Raw genomic sequence first — 15,357 nt, forward strand, 5'->3', positions numbered from 1 at the left:
GGACCGCCGCGGGTTGCCCGGCTTTCACACCCGATCTACAACGGGTGCAGTGGCTCGCGAAGTTCTGGCCGGCTTTGCCCCCACGGTACGACGGCGTTGCGAACCCTGAAGGGTTCCTCCGGTCATACGCACAGGCCATCGAGGCGGCTGGCTGCGATGACAAGGCCATGGCGAACTGGTTCCCCTGGCCCTCGGGGAGGCTCCTCGTTCCTGGCTCCGCGGCCTCCCGCGTTCCTCGATCTCCTCTTGGGAGGAACTCTGCAGCTAGTTCGTCACACGCTTCGGGGCTCCAGCGCTCCACGCGGTCGCGTGCATCATCGGCGGATCGCAGGCACCTGCATCTGGCCGCCACATCAAGCAGCTTCTTCGTCGACAAGGTACTGCCCGGGCGCAACGCGGGGCTGTGCAGGGTTGCACCGGGCCTGAAACCGCCATCACCTTCGATTCCAGAGACCACCCCAAGGCCACGACCGCGGCGGGTGCCCTCCCCATGTTGTGCACGCTCACCCAGCAACATCGCGGTTACCAAGACCCTCATCAACGGAGTCGCCGGCCTGAGCGTCTTCTTCGTGGAAACTTTCGACTTGCTTCAAGTGTCGTACGACTAGCTTCTCCCCACCCGGCCTTTCTCGGGGGTGGTCAAGGGCTCGGCCACTCCCCTGGGGCAGATACGCCTCCCCGTCACCTTCGACACGCGCAACAACTAGCACACCGAGCTCATTGACTTCAACGTCGCCCACATCGGCCTACCGTACAATGCCATCCTGGGGTATCCGGCCGTCGCCAAGTTCATGGCGGCGACCCATCCAGGCTACAACATCGTCAAGATGCCAGGTAGCAGCGGAGTCATCACGGCGGCCGGGGATACGAAGGACGTGGTCCAGGTTCTCAAGCTCGTCTACAGGGTCGCGGCCGCGTCGTGCCCTGCCATTGCGGGCGCCGCGGAGGCCCAGGATGCCGCGCCTGTGAAGAAAAAGTAGATGTTCTCTCAAGACCGGGCCGAGACGAAGTAGGTGCCTGTCGATGCCGGGGGCTCAGGCCCCACCTTCACCATCGGCGCGGGTCTTCCTCTGGACCAGGAGGAGGCGCTGGTTGGCTTCCCGAGGGCCAAGAAAGATGTGTTTGCGTGGGAAGCGTTAGACTTGGTTGGTGTCCTGAGAGAGGTAATTGAGCACCACTTTATGGTGTGTCCTGGTGCATGCCCGGTGAAGCAAAAAGCACGGCACCAGGCACAAGAAAAGCAAGCGTTCATCGTCCAGGAGGTCGGCAAGCTCCAAGAGGCCGGCGTCATTCGGGAAGTACGGCACCCGGACTGGTTGGTGAATCCTATGATCGTCCCCAAGAAAGGAGCGAAGGAGCGCATGTGCGTTGACTTCACAAGCCTCAACAAGGCTTACCCTCAGGACCCTTTCCCGCTCCCGTATATCGACCAGATTGTGGATTCCACTGTCGAGTGCGATTTGATGTGCTTCTTGGATGCTTCCTCGAGATATCATCAAATCGAGATGGCGACAGAGGATGTCAAGAAGACAAATTTTATCTCCCCGTGCACTGTGTACTGCTACACTTGCATGCCCTTCGGGTTGCGAAACGCTGGTGCAACTTTCCAGTAATTGATGCACATCGCGCTCGGGCCACAGTTGGGGAGGAATGCGGAGGCATACATTGATGACATCGTAGTCAAGAGGCAAGGACCCTGATCAAAGAGTTGGAAGAAACATTCGCTAACCTGCGTAGCATAAACCTGAAGCTCAATCCAGAGAACTATGTGTTCGGGGTCCCTTCTGGCAAGCTACTGGGTTTCCTGGTGTCGCACAAAGGGATCGAGGCCAACCCCGAGAAGGTAAAGGCAATAGAGAGGATGAGCCCGGCTCAGACCCTCAAGGAGATGTAGAAGCTCAAAGGATGCGTGACCTCCATGGGCCGCTTCATCTCGAGGCTTTGCAAGCGCGCCCTCCCTTTCTTCAAGCTAATGAAGAAGAAGTGCCTGTTCGAGTGGACCTCGGAAGCTGATGCGGCCTTTGAAGACCTCAAGCGATACCTCATGAGCCTGCCTGTCATGGTGACGCCCCTTCCGCATGAGACCTGGTGCTTTACTTGGCGGCCACTCCCCACTCGGCCAGTGCGGCGCTCGTGGCGGTCAGGAAGGGACCCGCCGGCGCGGGCTCAAAGAAACGCAGCACGCGAGAAGCCGCGCAACCTTCACTGCCCTAGGGCGGTGCTCTTGAGGATCCCATGGCTTCATCTGCCTTCGAGCCTCACGAGTCCCTCGCACCGCCCGTGGAGCAAGACGTCCCCGACTCCTCGCCCCTCATCGAGCATCCAGTGTAGTTCATCAGAACGGTGTTGCGCAATGCATGCACACGCTACCCCATGCAGCAGAAGCTCCTACTCGTGCTCCTCGTCGCCTCTAGGAAGCTGCGTTACTGTTTGCAAGGCCACCCCGTTAGGGTCTTATCGGCGTATCCCTTGGAGAAGGTATTGCACAGCCCATACGCCGTGGGGAGGATTGCGGAATGGAACATCGAGCTACAGGCCTTCCAGCTGGAGTTCAGTACGACCAGGGTCATCAAGGGGTGGCCTTGGCTGATTTCATGGCAGAGTGGGCTGACGCTCATGATCGGGGGTTGGATGAGGGCCAATCCCTCGCGCCCAGTGACGAAGCGCCCAACGAATGTTTCATGCACTTCGATGGTGCCTTTGCACGACATTGCGCGGGGGCTATAGTCATGCTCATCCACCAACCAAGGACAAGTTCTAATATGCCGTGCAACTCTGCTTCCGGCGAGGCGGGAAGGTCTCCAACAACATCGTAGAGTACGAGGGATTGATTGCTGGCCTCAGGACAAGGGCGACTCCCAACTCCTCGTCAACTTCTCCAACAAAGAGTACAAGCCGAGGGACGAGCACATGGAGGCTTACCTAGAAGAGGTACGTAAAATCGAAAAATGCTTCCTGGGCTTGGAGTTGCAGCACGTCCCGCGGGGCGCGAACAAGGAAGCAGACGACATCGCGAAGAGGGCGTCCCGCCGCGAGCCCCGGAGGCCTGGCGTCTTTGAGGAGAGGCTCCATAAGCCGTCCGCGCCCACCATCCCCCCCAGCCGCGGACTCGGCGTTGCTCAGGGAGGAGCTGCCGCCAGCCCCGACCTCCGGAGCCCTGGCCTGTGGCCCGACCTCAGGAGCTCGCCTACTCTTGGCGCTGGAATCTCAGGCGGGCTGCTGGACCGAGGAGTTCAAGGTGTACCTGCTCCGTGGCACCTTGCCAGAGAAGGAGGAGGACATAGAACGCATCGTCCGCGAGGCCACTGCTTATTGTGGGCAGGACGGCGAGCTGTACCTGCGACACCCCAACGACGTCTCACAGCGGTGCATATCCGAAGAACAAGGGCGCGAGTTGCTGGCTGATATCCATGTTGGGGGCTGCAGGCGCCACTCCTCGTCATGCACCCTCGTGGGCAAGGTGTTCCGTAGCGGTTTCTATTGGCCGACGGCGCTCAACGACGCCACCGAGCTGGTGCGATCCTGCGAGGCTTGCCAATTCCACGCCAAGCAGATTCACCAGCCTGCGCAAGGTGTCTAGACCATCCCACTCTCATGGTCGTTCGCGGTCTAGGGGTTGGATATCCTGGGCACGTTCCCTCGAGCAGTCGGTGGATACCGCTACCTCTACGTCGCCATTGACAAGTTCACCAAGTGGGCAGAGGGTGGAGCCCGTACGCACCATCCCCGCTGGCTCAGCAGTCAAGTTCATCAAGGGCTCATGAGTTGTTTCCGTGTTCCTAATCGCATCATTACTGACAATGGCTCCCAGTTCACAAGCAACCTCTTCAGGACGTATTGCGCTAACCTTGGAACGCAGATATGCTACACTTCGGTGGCTCACCCACGGAGCAACGACCAGGCCGAGCGCGCCAACGCGGAGGTCCTGAGGGGCCTCAAGGCAAGGAGCTTCAAGAAGAAGCTTGAGGCTTGCGGCAGGGGTTGGCTCGGTGAGATTCAGTCCGTGTTGTGGTCTATCCGCACCACTGCGACTAAGCCCACCGGCGAGACCCCGTTCTTCCTCATCTACAAGGCTGAGGTGGTCCTCCCTCACGAGGTCAGGCATCGCTCCCCACGGGTCCTGGCATTCGACGAGGCTCGTCAGGATGCCTCACGGGGGATATACCTCGTGCTCGGGGAGGAAGCCCGCCGCCAAGCCTCGCTCCGCGCAGCGAGGTACTAGGAGGCGCTGCGGCATTACCACTGCCACAACATCCACTCCCGGACCCTCGAGGTGGGAGACCTCATCCTGAGGCGGGTCCTTTCCAGGAGGGCCTTCACAAGCTCTCGCCCATGTGGGAGGGTCCGTTCAGGGTTGCCCGCATCTCCAGGCCTGGCGCCGTACACTTGGAGACGCAGGACGGGGTGCCCATCCAGAATGCTTGGAACATCCAGCACCTCTGAAGGTTCTACCCGTGACACTCTCATGTAATAATGAGTGGGGCTATACACGTCCCGGAGTCTCCTGAGTGCCGGCCCTGGGCCTCACGGGGGCTCCCACCCATGCCCAAGTGGAAGCCCCATGCTCTGTGCTGGCGGACGACACGGTCAATCAGCGACTATGCCCACGCCTAGTGGAAGCCCCATGCTCCGTGCTAGCAGGAAGACTAGAAGACTAGCGTAGGTGCCGGACACGGCTGTTCTTTTGCTTTGCTCTTGTAACCCATTTGCTACTTCTTGGAATGAAACTTGCAGTTCTTGCGTCTTTATTCGAAAAGGGGGGAGTTTCCTTTTCTTTCTTCTTCTAGCAGTGTCTCCTCTCTTGAGTTTCGTCTTTGAGTAGTGCGGAAGTTGCCTATGGCTCCCTCTATCGTGTCCTGCGAGTGGGGGCTCAGCATGGTGTACACGCATGAACCGGCCTAGGCTGCGCCCACAGCAGACCTGCTCATACATGCACCTTGCCAAGGCCTTGGTAGAATCCTCGCACGACGCTCTTGAGCGAGCCATCGGCACCTCGGCCTCAGGAGCGCCCGCCTCATGGCTCTGCTAGGCATCGCGCCCCGGCGCGCTAATGACAGTCGGCCCTCGCTTTGGGGCTCCGGAGGCCTACGCAAGGCCTCCACGCAAGGAACCCTACGCAAATTGCACCCCGGAGGCTCCGGACCCTCGTGGGTTCCCCGGAGGCCCTGCGGGCGGCATACCATTCAAGGCTCCGGATCTCACCAAGGGGCCTCCCTAGGTCGCTCTGGCACTCCAACCGCACCGTCGCCAGGGGAAGCTCCAGAGAAGCACGTCCCCACGAGGAAGGGACCCGCCAAGGGCCACGAACCCGCCAAGCTAAGTTATTCTAATTACGCGAGGCGGGAGCCTTTTGATTAACGATAATATAATGTTGGAGTACGAGCAAGAAACACTAATATGAAGGTGCAAACGCTGTAGTTCATTACACGCCCCGTAGGGCTCTTCGCAAAAACTCTTCATGCAAGAAATAAAAAAAAGGTGAAGCAAAATAAGCAGCCTCTCGAGGACCGCTTGTTGTAGGGTGAAACCCTAGGGGAGGATGTTTTCACACTTGGAGGGGGAAAAGAGCAAGAACACAAGAGGGGAAACACTCAAACAAACCACAATCACACATCCACTAGAGTAGCATAGAAGAGATCCACAAGCATACAAGATCAAACCAAGGAAAATAGCACTAGGGTAAAGTTCTTCGCACTAGGTGAGGTCTTGATGATCCTATGGTGGGGCTCCTTCTCCAGGAGGAGGGCTTGGTCTCCAAGAGGACCTTCTCCAAGAGGAGGTCTAGATCTCCAAGAGGAGGAAGATGAGCAAAGCTCTCTCTTTGTCTATCAAATACTTTGCTATCCTCTGAATGAGCTAGGGGAGGGGTACTTATAGTCTAGGGACGAAATAATAGAGAAAAGGGGATACAAGGGCCATTTTAACCCAACATGCACGCAGGCAAAGCGGAGGAGTCCGGGCACCTGGGGCAAAGGGGTCCGGGCACCCAGACCGAAAAGAGGTGAGCGCCTAGGGGCGGCCGGGCGCCTGGACCGGGCAGGGGGGCGGTTGAAGGGGGGACCAGGCACCCGGGGTATGAGGGCCCGGGCACCTGGGGCGGCGGCGGCTGCTCCCAACGCGTGGGCCGGGCACCCGGGGTGCCACCCAGCCAGCGGCCGGGCACCCGGGGTGCACAGAGGCCTTGGCCGGGGAGGTGGTCGAAGGCCTGGGCACCCAGGGGAAGGAGGGTCGGGCACCCGGGGTGTCCAGGCACTTGGCCGTCTTCCGTTGCTTCGCGTCTCATTCGCTCTTCTCCGTTCTTCTCCTCTATGGCAGCTTGGGTATTCCTCCTAGCTTATTTATGGGCTCTTTCTTGATACCTAAGAATGGACAACGTCTCCGTTTGAGGTAGAACCCAACTCTTGTGTGAATCCGAATGGAGTTTGAAGAGGAAGGAGTTAACCTCGGTTTCGATGACGCGTGCGCGAACTCTTGTCATTGGTACTCTTCGTGCTTGCGGTGGTGACGGAACGTCCATGGATATGAATGAGGGATGCTCCGCATCATCTCCCCCTTGGGAGAGAACAGTCCACGGATCATGATCTTCATCACCATGGGAAAGAGAGGGCATCGCCGTGTAGAAGTGGACACTCGCCAATGTCACACCGTCTTGTGATTCCTTCAAAAGGAGCAAGTACAACAAACACTTGGAAAAACAAATGTGGTTAGCATTAGTGCAAAACCAAGCATTCAAGAGGTGATTCACCAAACAAGTGTCATCATCAAGCATAGCATATGGTGTGACAAGGGAGCGTGGCCTGGCATGTAAGCACATAAATTGGGCACAAGTAAAAGCATCATGGAAACAAGCATGTAAATGTGAGGTAGCGATGCACATATGTGTAGAAGAGAATAAGCATCTACCTCAAGCTCATAGCAAGCATGCATAAGTCGCTCAACAAATGGTCTATGGTATGCATATGAAGCATTCACAACACCAAAATAAATGAAGTGTCTAAAGTGCAAGACAATCCAAGCGTAACGTGCATGGGGTGTAGTGAATATAGTGTGGCACTCAACACAATAGAAAGAACAATTCTCCATCATGTGTGAGGCAATCAAGTCATTCAATCTAGTAGTGCAAAGATGCAACATACTATAGATAATCATGGCAATCATGTCATGTGTGCAAATAGTAGGCATAGGCAATGCACATGGCGTATCGCAAGCATGAACACCAAGCAAGATCAATGTATCATCATAGGAATGGATCATAAATGAAACATGGCAAGAACAAGTAATAACTCCACCAAGCTTGCAAATGCACATACAAGTAGTAGAATCAATCATCATGTGTAATGCAAAGCATGGGTCAGAAATGCATGGTAAAGGCATAGGAATAAGCATGTCATGCAAAGTGAACATGGAAAGATGGGCATAGAATATGTAATGGACAATAACCCATAACCATGTGAGGGCCATGTAGAAAAGATGTGCGAAGTCCTTGAGCGAATGGAATGGTGGGAAGTGTAATCCATGGGATCCCAAATTATCATTGCTCTCTAGAGCTCGTTTTGTCAACTCATGGGATTGTGAAGTTGACAAGTATTCATGAGTACCTACATAAAACAAAGATAATACAAAAATTGTGTGCGCGTGGTATATGTACACATCATCCATTATGATGCGCACGTGCATGTGTTGGTTAGCACAAAATATTTGATGCTCAAATAAATGAGTTGCATGATATAGAAACATGTCGTCCATCATGAAATGATAATTATTGTTTCAACATGATTGGGACGCAAATTATAGCAAGTGTGTGGCACACCAAAAGAATTTTATTCATGGGATGCATATGGTGCACACAATCATGGGGATCATGCAATTCACAGGATGTAGCAAAATATTCTAGTGGGTAAGAGGAAACTATGGGGGTCTCCACATGAGCAATAGCGGAAGCATAATATGGAGAAAAGTGACAACATGACAAACAATGCATGTCCGAAGCTAGCTGGTCATGGCATGGCATATGAGATAAATGAGGCAAAGGAAGCATATCAATATCATCACAAGAAAAACAAATGCCAATAACCATGGGCTTGTCATCTATGCCATATGTGCAAATTGGGTTTATTTTAATGGCATATGCATAGTTACTATGAAGAGATTGCAAATATGACATATTGTTGATCTCATGCATAGCATATGATAAGTCAAGCAGATTGTCAAACATGATGTGACTGAGAGAATTATCACAAGAAATCCTTTGTAACATGGCATCACAACTAATAGACTCCACATGGCAATCATCAAACTCATCATAAGTGGGTAAATCATCGCATGGGGAAGTCGAACTAGCATGAAACGTGACAATAGGTGGATCAACATCATGCAATCAATCAATGTCAAGAATGTCCACTAGTGGGACTAGAACATCACCTTCACCTATGTTAACTTTTTCATTCCACTCAAGTGGTGTAGGTGAGATGGCAAAGACCAAATTGTGGTCAACGTCATCATCGTGATGGAACCATGTGGGGGGTGCATCATAGTCCACCATGGCCATCGTATTTTCCAAAGGAAGGACTAAGTCGTCGAGGATCGGCGCGTCATCATATATGGGACCTAGCACCAAATGAGAAGACACAATAGAGGTAGAGGTTAAGTTGTTAGAAATCGAAATGGCCTCACATGCCCTATCAACTACCTCACTCTCTCTATGTGGTGCTGGCTCACTTACTCCCACAAGGTAGGTGCACTCAATGTCACATATGGTGGAGTCACTCAAATCACTGAAGTGGTGGTGGTGGTGGCTCTCCTCACATGGGAATTGGGGCAACTCGTCATATATGGTGCTAGTGGTGAAGTCACTCTCACTCTCAATATGGTGGCATATGTCTCCATGCTCAACTCCTATCGCCGCCTTGGTTGAAGGGATAGTCCCATTCTCAACCTCCTCATCCGTAACGCCTCCAAAGATGAATGCCATAGGAAGTGGCAAATCATCACTCTCGTCGTGGATGAAGGCCAAAGATGGCACATCATCACTCTCATCATGGATGAAGGCCGAAGATGGCACATCATCACTCTCGCCATGGATGAAGGCCGAAGATGGCACATCATCACTCTGGCCGCCAATGGTGGAAGCATCATCTTGGAGCTCATCGGGCTTGGACATCTCTGTGGTACTAGCCTCATGCTCGACGTCTTGGAGTGTGGTTGTCGTGAAGTGAGCTTGGGGTCAAGTAGACTTGGCCTTCTTGAGATTGTTTCTCCACCTTGAGAGCACCAAGTAGTTGTCGTCGAGGGACTTGTAGTTCTCGAGGAAGATAAACTTGGAGATGTCGTTGTTCAAGCCCATCATGAAGTAGAACTTCATCCAAATGGGGTCGTCCACACTGGCTCATCGCAAGGCTTTCTTCATCTCGAGGAAGTACTTGTCGAGGGACTTGGATCCTTGGATGGTGTTCTCCAATTGGCGTTGAAGATGTTCCGTGTAGGTGGAAGGCAAAAACTCTCGCCGCATAGCTTTCTTCATCTTGGGCCAACTCATGTCGAAGGTCTTCGAAGGTGTATGAAGCCACCATGTCGATGCATAGTCGTGGAAGTTACTTGTGGCGCACTTCACTTGGTCTTCGGAAGGGACTTGATGTAGCTTGAGGTAGTCATCCGTCTTGCACTCCCACTCGAGATACTCCTCAGGGTCTTGAGTCCCATAGAAAGGAAGCTCATGGTAGGTATCGAGGTCGTAGTAGCTCATGGAAGTGTAGTCTTGGGGAGCTTCTCTTCAGTGTAGTCTTGAGGTGCTTGTAGGCGAAGATGCCGAATGTCCAAAGGCGAAGATGCCTTGAAGTCACTTGGCGAAGATGCCAAGGTAGATGGTGAAGTCGTTGAGCGGTTGTTGGTGTTGAGCTCTTGACCTTCATGTTCTTTTTGGTGATGGTGTCGATGCCGATGTGACCTTGCCAAAAATGGTAGGTTGGAAGGATGTGCACTAGAGCATCTTGTCGAAGATGAGGAAGATCTCTTGTAGGACTGGACGAGGGCTTTGATCTCCTCCCTTTGAGCATCCATCTTGGCGTCCAAGTTGTTGTTCATGGCACAAAACTCGTCATTGTTGTTGTAGACCGAAGGAGGTGTGCTTCGCCTATCCATCACAAGTCTCAAGCAAAGGTGAGTAGGAAATGAGAGAGAAAACCAAAGTTACCATTTTCGAAGATTGAGGATGTATCGAGTATCACTCAATGTAATGCTACAATAGTAGAATTTGTACCGGGTTTGTTTCTCACACCTACAAAAGTAAAGGCTTATCGAGGATCTTGGTGAGGATGAGTGGCACAAAATTTCAAGCAAATGTTAGTCAACACAACGATAATGTTGAGAAGGCTCACAAAACTGCAAGTAAAGCAAGTAGACCAATAGCAAAGAATGGCACACGAAAACACACACACAGATAGATAAATGGGGTTGTGCAACCAAGGAATGAGCTCAAAATGTGGAATCCACAGAAAATGCTCGTGTTGCCCAACTCTAGAGAGACGCTAGCATGATTGCGCAATAGGCTGGATACGACACTTGTGCACAACCTATGAGATGCAAATTGTATCAACTTTCTATCCCAAGTATGCTATATATGTATGATGTTCCGGTGTTTCGACACGATGATCCAAGATGATCAATATGGTAGTATGATATGCGATGTGGCGATGCTATGGCTATTGCTTACAAGCTCTTTGTTTTTCTCTTTTTGCTTAAAAGGTTTTTTTTCTTTTGGCCACTTTTGCAACAATGCTCAAACCAAGATAGCACTCGTGTATGTGGGAACAAACTTGTGACACAATAGATGATATGATGATACCAAGATGAAGTATGTATGCAAAGGTAGGTTTGTATCGATGATCACTAAAGTGCACAAGTAGCATGGCCCGGCAATACTCAAATGGCTAGTCTCAATAGGAAAGTGACGAAAAATGGGCTAGGGGTTAACAAAGCAAATGGCAAGAAAGAATGTGCAATGATGGGATACTATGATACCAAGATGATATAAAGGTGAAGGTGGCCGATGTCGAATCCGTGTCGAAGATGAGCGACGGTTTTGTCGATGTCGAACCGTTCCTAGTTAGCCGAAACACCCTAGGAAACGGAAAAACCGCGAACTCAAAATCTCAAATGGAAAATGTCAATGGTGATAGCGGAATGCGTTGGTGGTTCCGGAGTTGGCAATGCGGAAGTGGTGGTGGTGGTTGAAGAAGAAGCAACCGTCCCTAAGTAGACGAAACACCTTAGGAGACTCAAGTCACCCCTCAAGCAACCACAAATGCTATATGGAACTAAAATGGGTTTGATTGCGGAACGCTATGGTGGTTTTGCAGATGATATGGTGAATGGCCTAGGCGAAGATGCCAAAATGCCAAAATTTTGATGGAGTGAAATGATGTTGGAACCTATCTAGATGGATGGTGGATGTCAATAGCTACTCAACGAGCTAAAGAACGTCAAAATCGGACTTTGGGAGTGAAAGTTATGGCCGGAATGGTGTTGGTGTTGGGCTGATTCGGGGGGGTGCGGGCACCCGGGGGTGCGGGTGCCCGCGGTGGTCAGCGGGGTTGGGCAAAATTTGCCCGGGGGTTCAGGGTGCGGGCACCCGGTGGTGGCCGAAATTGGGCAAAATTTGTGGAAAATGGATGAAATTGGAGGATTTCGTGGTGGGAAAGGTGGAGATGGATGGGGGAAGACTAGATCCACTTGCCAAACAACAAATCCATGGACCAAAAGCAACAAAATCCCACAAGAGCCAACAAATTGTAAGAAAATTTTTTGGGGCTATTTTTGTGGGGATTTTCAAATTGGGACCAAAAAGCAACGAAATTAGGATAGCAAATGGGGGGGGGGGGTAGGGACTCCAAGATGTGAATCAACCTGGCTCTGATACCAAGATGTTGTAGAGTGAAACCCTAGGGAAGGATTTTTCACACTTGGTGGGGGAAAACAGCAAGAACACAAGAACACGAGGGGAAACACTCAAACAAACCACAATCACACAGCCACTCGAGTAGGATACAAGAGATCCACACGCATACAAGATCAAACCAAGGAAAATAGCACTAGGGTAAAGTTCTTCCCACTAGGTGAGGTCTTGATGATCCTATGATGGGGATCCTTCTCCAAGAGGAGGGCTTGATCTCCAAGAGGAGCTTCTTCAAGAGGTGGTCTAGATATCCAAGAGGAGGAAGATGAGCAAAGCTCTCTCTTTGTCTACCAAATACTTTGCTATCCTCTAAATGAGCTAGGGGAGGGGTACTTATAGTCTAGGGACGAAATAATAGAGAAAAGGGGGTACAAGGGTCATTTTAACCCAACATGCACGCAGGCAAAGCGGAGGAGTACGGGCACCCGGGGCAAAGGGGTCCGAGCACCCGGACCGAACAGAGGCGGGCGCCTAGGGGCGGCCAGGCACCAGGGGCGAAGAGGGCCGGGCACCCGGACCGGGCAGGGGGCCTTCTAGAGGGGGGCCGGGCACCCGGCGTGTGAGGGCCCGAGCACTCGGGGCGGCGGCGGCAGCTACCACCGCGGGGGCCGGGCACCCGAGGTGCACAGAGGCCCAGGCCGGGGAGGTGGGCGAAGGCCCGGGCACCCGGGTGTCCAGGCACTTAACCGTCTTCAGTTGCTTCGTGTCTCGTTCGCTCTTCTCCGTTCTTCTCCTCTATGGCAGCTTGGGTATTCCTCCTAGCTTCTTCATGGGCTCTTTCTTGATACCTAAGAATGGACAACGTCTCCGTTTGAGGTAGAACCCAACTCTCGTGTGAATCCGAATGGAGTTTGAAGAGGAAGGAGTTAACATTAGTTTCGATGATGCGTGCGCGGACTCTTGTCATTGGTACTCTTCGTGCTTGCGGTGGTGACGGAACGTCCATAGGGATGAACGAGGGATGCTCCGCATCACCGCTGCTCCTAAGGCTTGGCTCCGTCACCACCCGCGCTCAGTCGGATTCCTCCTCCTCCTTGACAGGGGCTCGGCATCCCCCTGAACGGAAGCAAGACTGCATGGTGGCTTGCTGCCCTCCTGGGTCCAGGCACGGCAACGAGGTGGCTCATTGTAGTCGTCATTGCTCAAGCTTCCCCATGAGGAGACGTCACCGCTGCTGCTAGAGGTGCGGCGGCCAAGGGCAAGTTCACCGCCGAGGAGGACGCCGCCGCGCCGGCCATCGTCGTCCGAAGGGTGGTCGCTGTCGTCGTCGTCCTCCGGGTAGCACCCTAGGTGGCTGCCGTCCTCCCCGAAGACCCTGACAAAGAGCATGCCGCCCTGTCATACTTGAAGTGGAGGGTGCGCCTCCCCTTTAGATCGCGGGCGCGAGCGAACGACTGCCATCTGTGGTTCAGGAACACATGGCCGATGGAGTTGACCTCGACCTCCATCCACGAGGACCCATTGCAGCAGCCGTGAGGTTGCAGCCGCAGCCGAACGGATCATGCCGCCGACAGCTCCGCCGGGAAGGAGCTTGGCAGCAGAAGCCAAGTGCCTGGAGGGCCCTCCAACCGCACGACGAACTCGCACGCCGATTCGCTCGAGCGGGCCCGCGGGCGTGGTGGTCGGCTGGTCGCGGCATGCCTTCCCCCTTGGCCATGGCTGCTAGGGCCCCCGTGACCACCCCCACGGGGAGACCCCTCTCCCGGATATTGGAGCCGTTGCGAGCCCTCAGAGGTGAACACTCGCTCCCCCGTGAAGATGTTGCCAGTGCGGCCGCAGATTTGTGGGGACGGCCGCACCCTCTCTTGGGTGGTGGCGCCTCCGGTCCCACCTGAGCGGCCTTGCCCTTCTCTTTGGCCGAGAACCTCCCTGCGGGTGCCATGGTCGCTTCGGCAAGGTGGGAGGTGCCGCGGAGATAGGAGAACAAGAAGGCAAGAAGACGAAGATGGGCTAGGGGCTCCGCCCCGCTCGCTCATTTATAAGCGGAGGAAGGGTAACCGGCGTTCCTCCAGGTTCTGAGTGATGATGGCCCTACTGCATGCACCGGGCTGCTGTCAACTCGGAATGGTTGCCGAGGCGATGTGGGGAAGCGGAGGCGTCCGCGTCCCATCAAGCGCCCTGCGTCAGCCTGGCCCGCATGCAATTGGGGCCCGCGGTGCTTCACCCTTGCCCCTTAGCTTCGCCTCAAAGCCAGCCCGAGCGCGCCTTGAGCCCGGGGGCTGCTGTCAGCGTTCTGGGGACCAGGGTACCCAGACTTGCCTGCCTGCGGACCACGGCGTGGCTCCCTCGACGACATGGTATGACTCATCTGCAAGACCGCCAAGGCAAGACCCTCATGAGGGCCCTGGCCTTGTGAGGCAGAGGACACCAAGACCTTCAGAGGGAGCGTCCTCTCGAGGAGCGGAGATTTCAATGCAGGTACCAAGACCTCCAGAGGGAGCGGCCTCCCTAGGCGGCCTCACGAGGCTGCGATGACGTGAGCCACGAGGACCAAGGCCAGGCGGGTGCCAGCGGGCGCAGATGAGGCAGTTTCCCCTTTGGTGCTAAAGAGGCAAGGACAGGCGTGGGTTCCCGAGGAATCTCCCAAAGGTTTCCATTCCGGTGCTACAAGACCAACACCATGAGCTCGGAAGGACGGATGTCATCACCGAGCCCACAGCTGCGTCACGACCAGCAGCTTTGCAGGTGACCACCTTTCATCAAGATTAGATGTACTATTTGTCCCCTTTCAAATTGGCCGTTGTGGGATCCCTTCCCGGCTAAGTTTCAAGGGAAGAGGACCGTGGCCACTATAAATATAGGTTAGCCACCACAGTAGAAGGGATCCATCCCCCTGGACCGAGATCCGATCCAACCCTTTCCACCCTCACCACAATAGCCCTCGCAAGGCTGTTCATCCACTGTACTTGTTCATCCTCAGCCCCTCGCGAGGCCAATCCATCCCAGAGCAAGAGTAGGGTTTTACACCGCAAGGTTGCCCGAACCTGGGTAAACTGCAGTGTTCATCTTCTTCCTCATTCACGCGAATCTGGCAAGGCTAGGCTGTGGGGTGACGAGCACAAAGCTTGAGAGGTTGAGATATTTGCACACGCCCTAGAGTTCAAACCTTCTTGGGTATGCGAAGCCTTGAATCCGACAGAGGCCATCCGACGAGAGCGACAAGAAGAAGCTGCACACATCGAGGAGCGCTGATAGAGGCAAAGGTGTCCCGTCTTTCGATGAGATGATGAATATCGCTTTGATGGAAGTCGACTTTGACGATCCGACTACGAACGTGCGAGGACGTCGCGCCTTAGCAATCGCTAAACCAACTCCGAGAGGTTATCGACCACGCCGGAGCACGATCAACCTGACCACGAGGGTCTGTTTCCTGCGAGCAAACGAAGAACAGGCAAGAAACTGAGATT

The sequence above is a fragment of the Triticum aestivum genome, chromosome 7D (assembly GCF_018294505.1).
Source record: "Triticum aestivum cultivar Chinese Spring chromosome 7D, IWGSC CS RefSeq v2.1, whole genome shotgun sequence".
Taxonomy (NCBI): Eukaryota; Viridiplantae; Streptophyta; class Magnoliopsida; order Poales; family Poaceae; genus Triticum; species Triticum aestivum.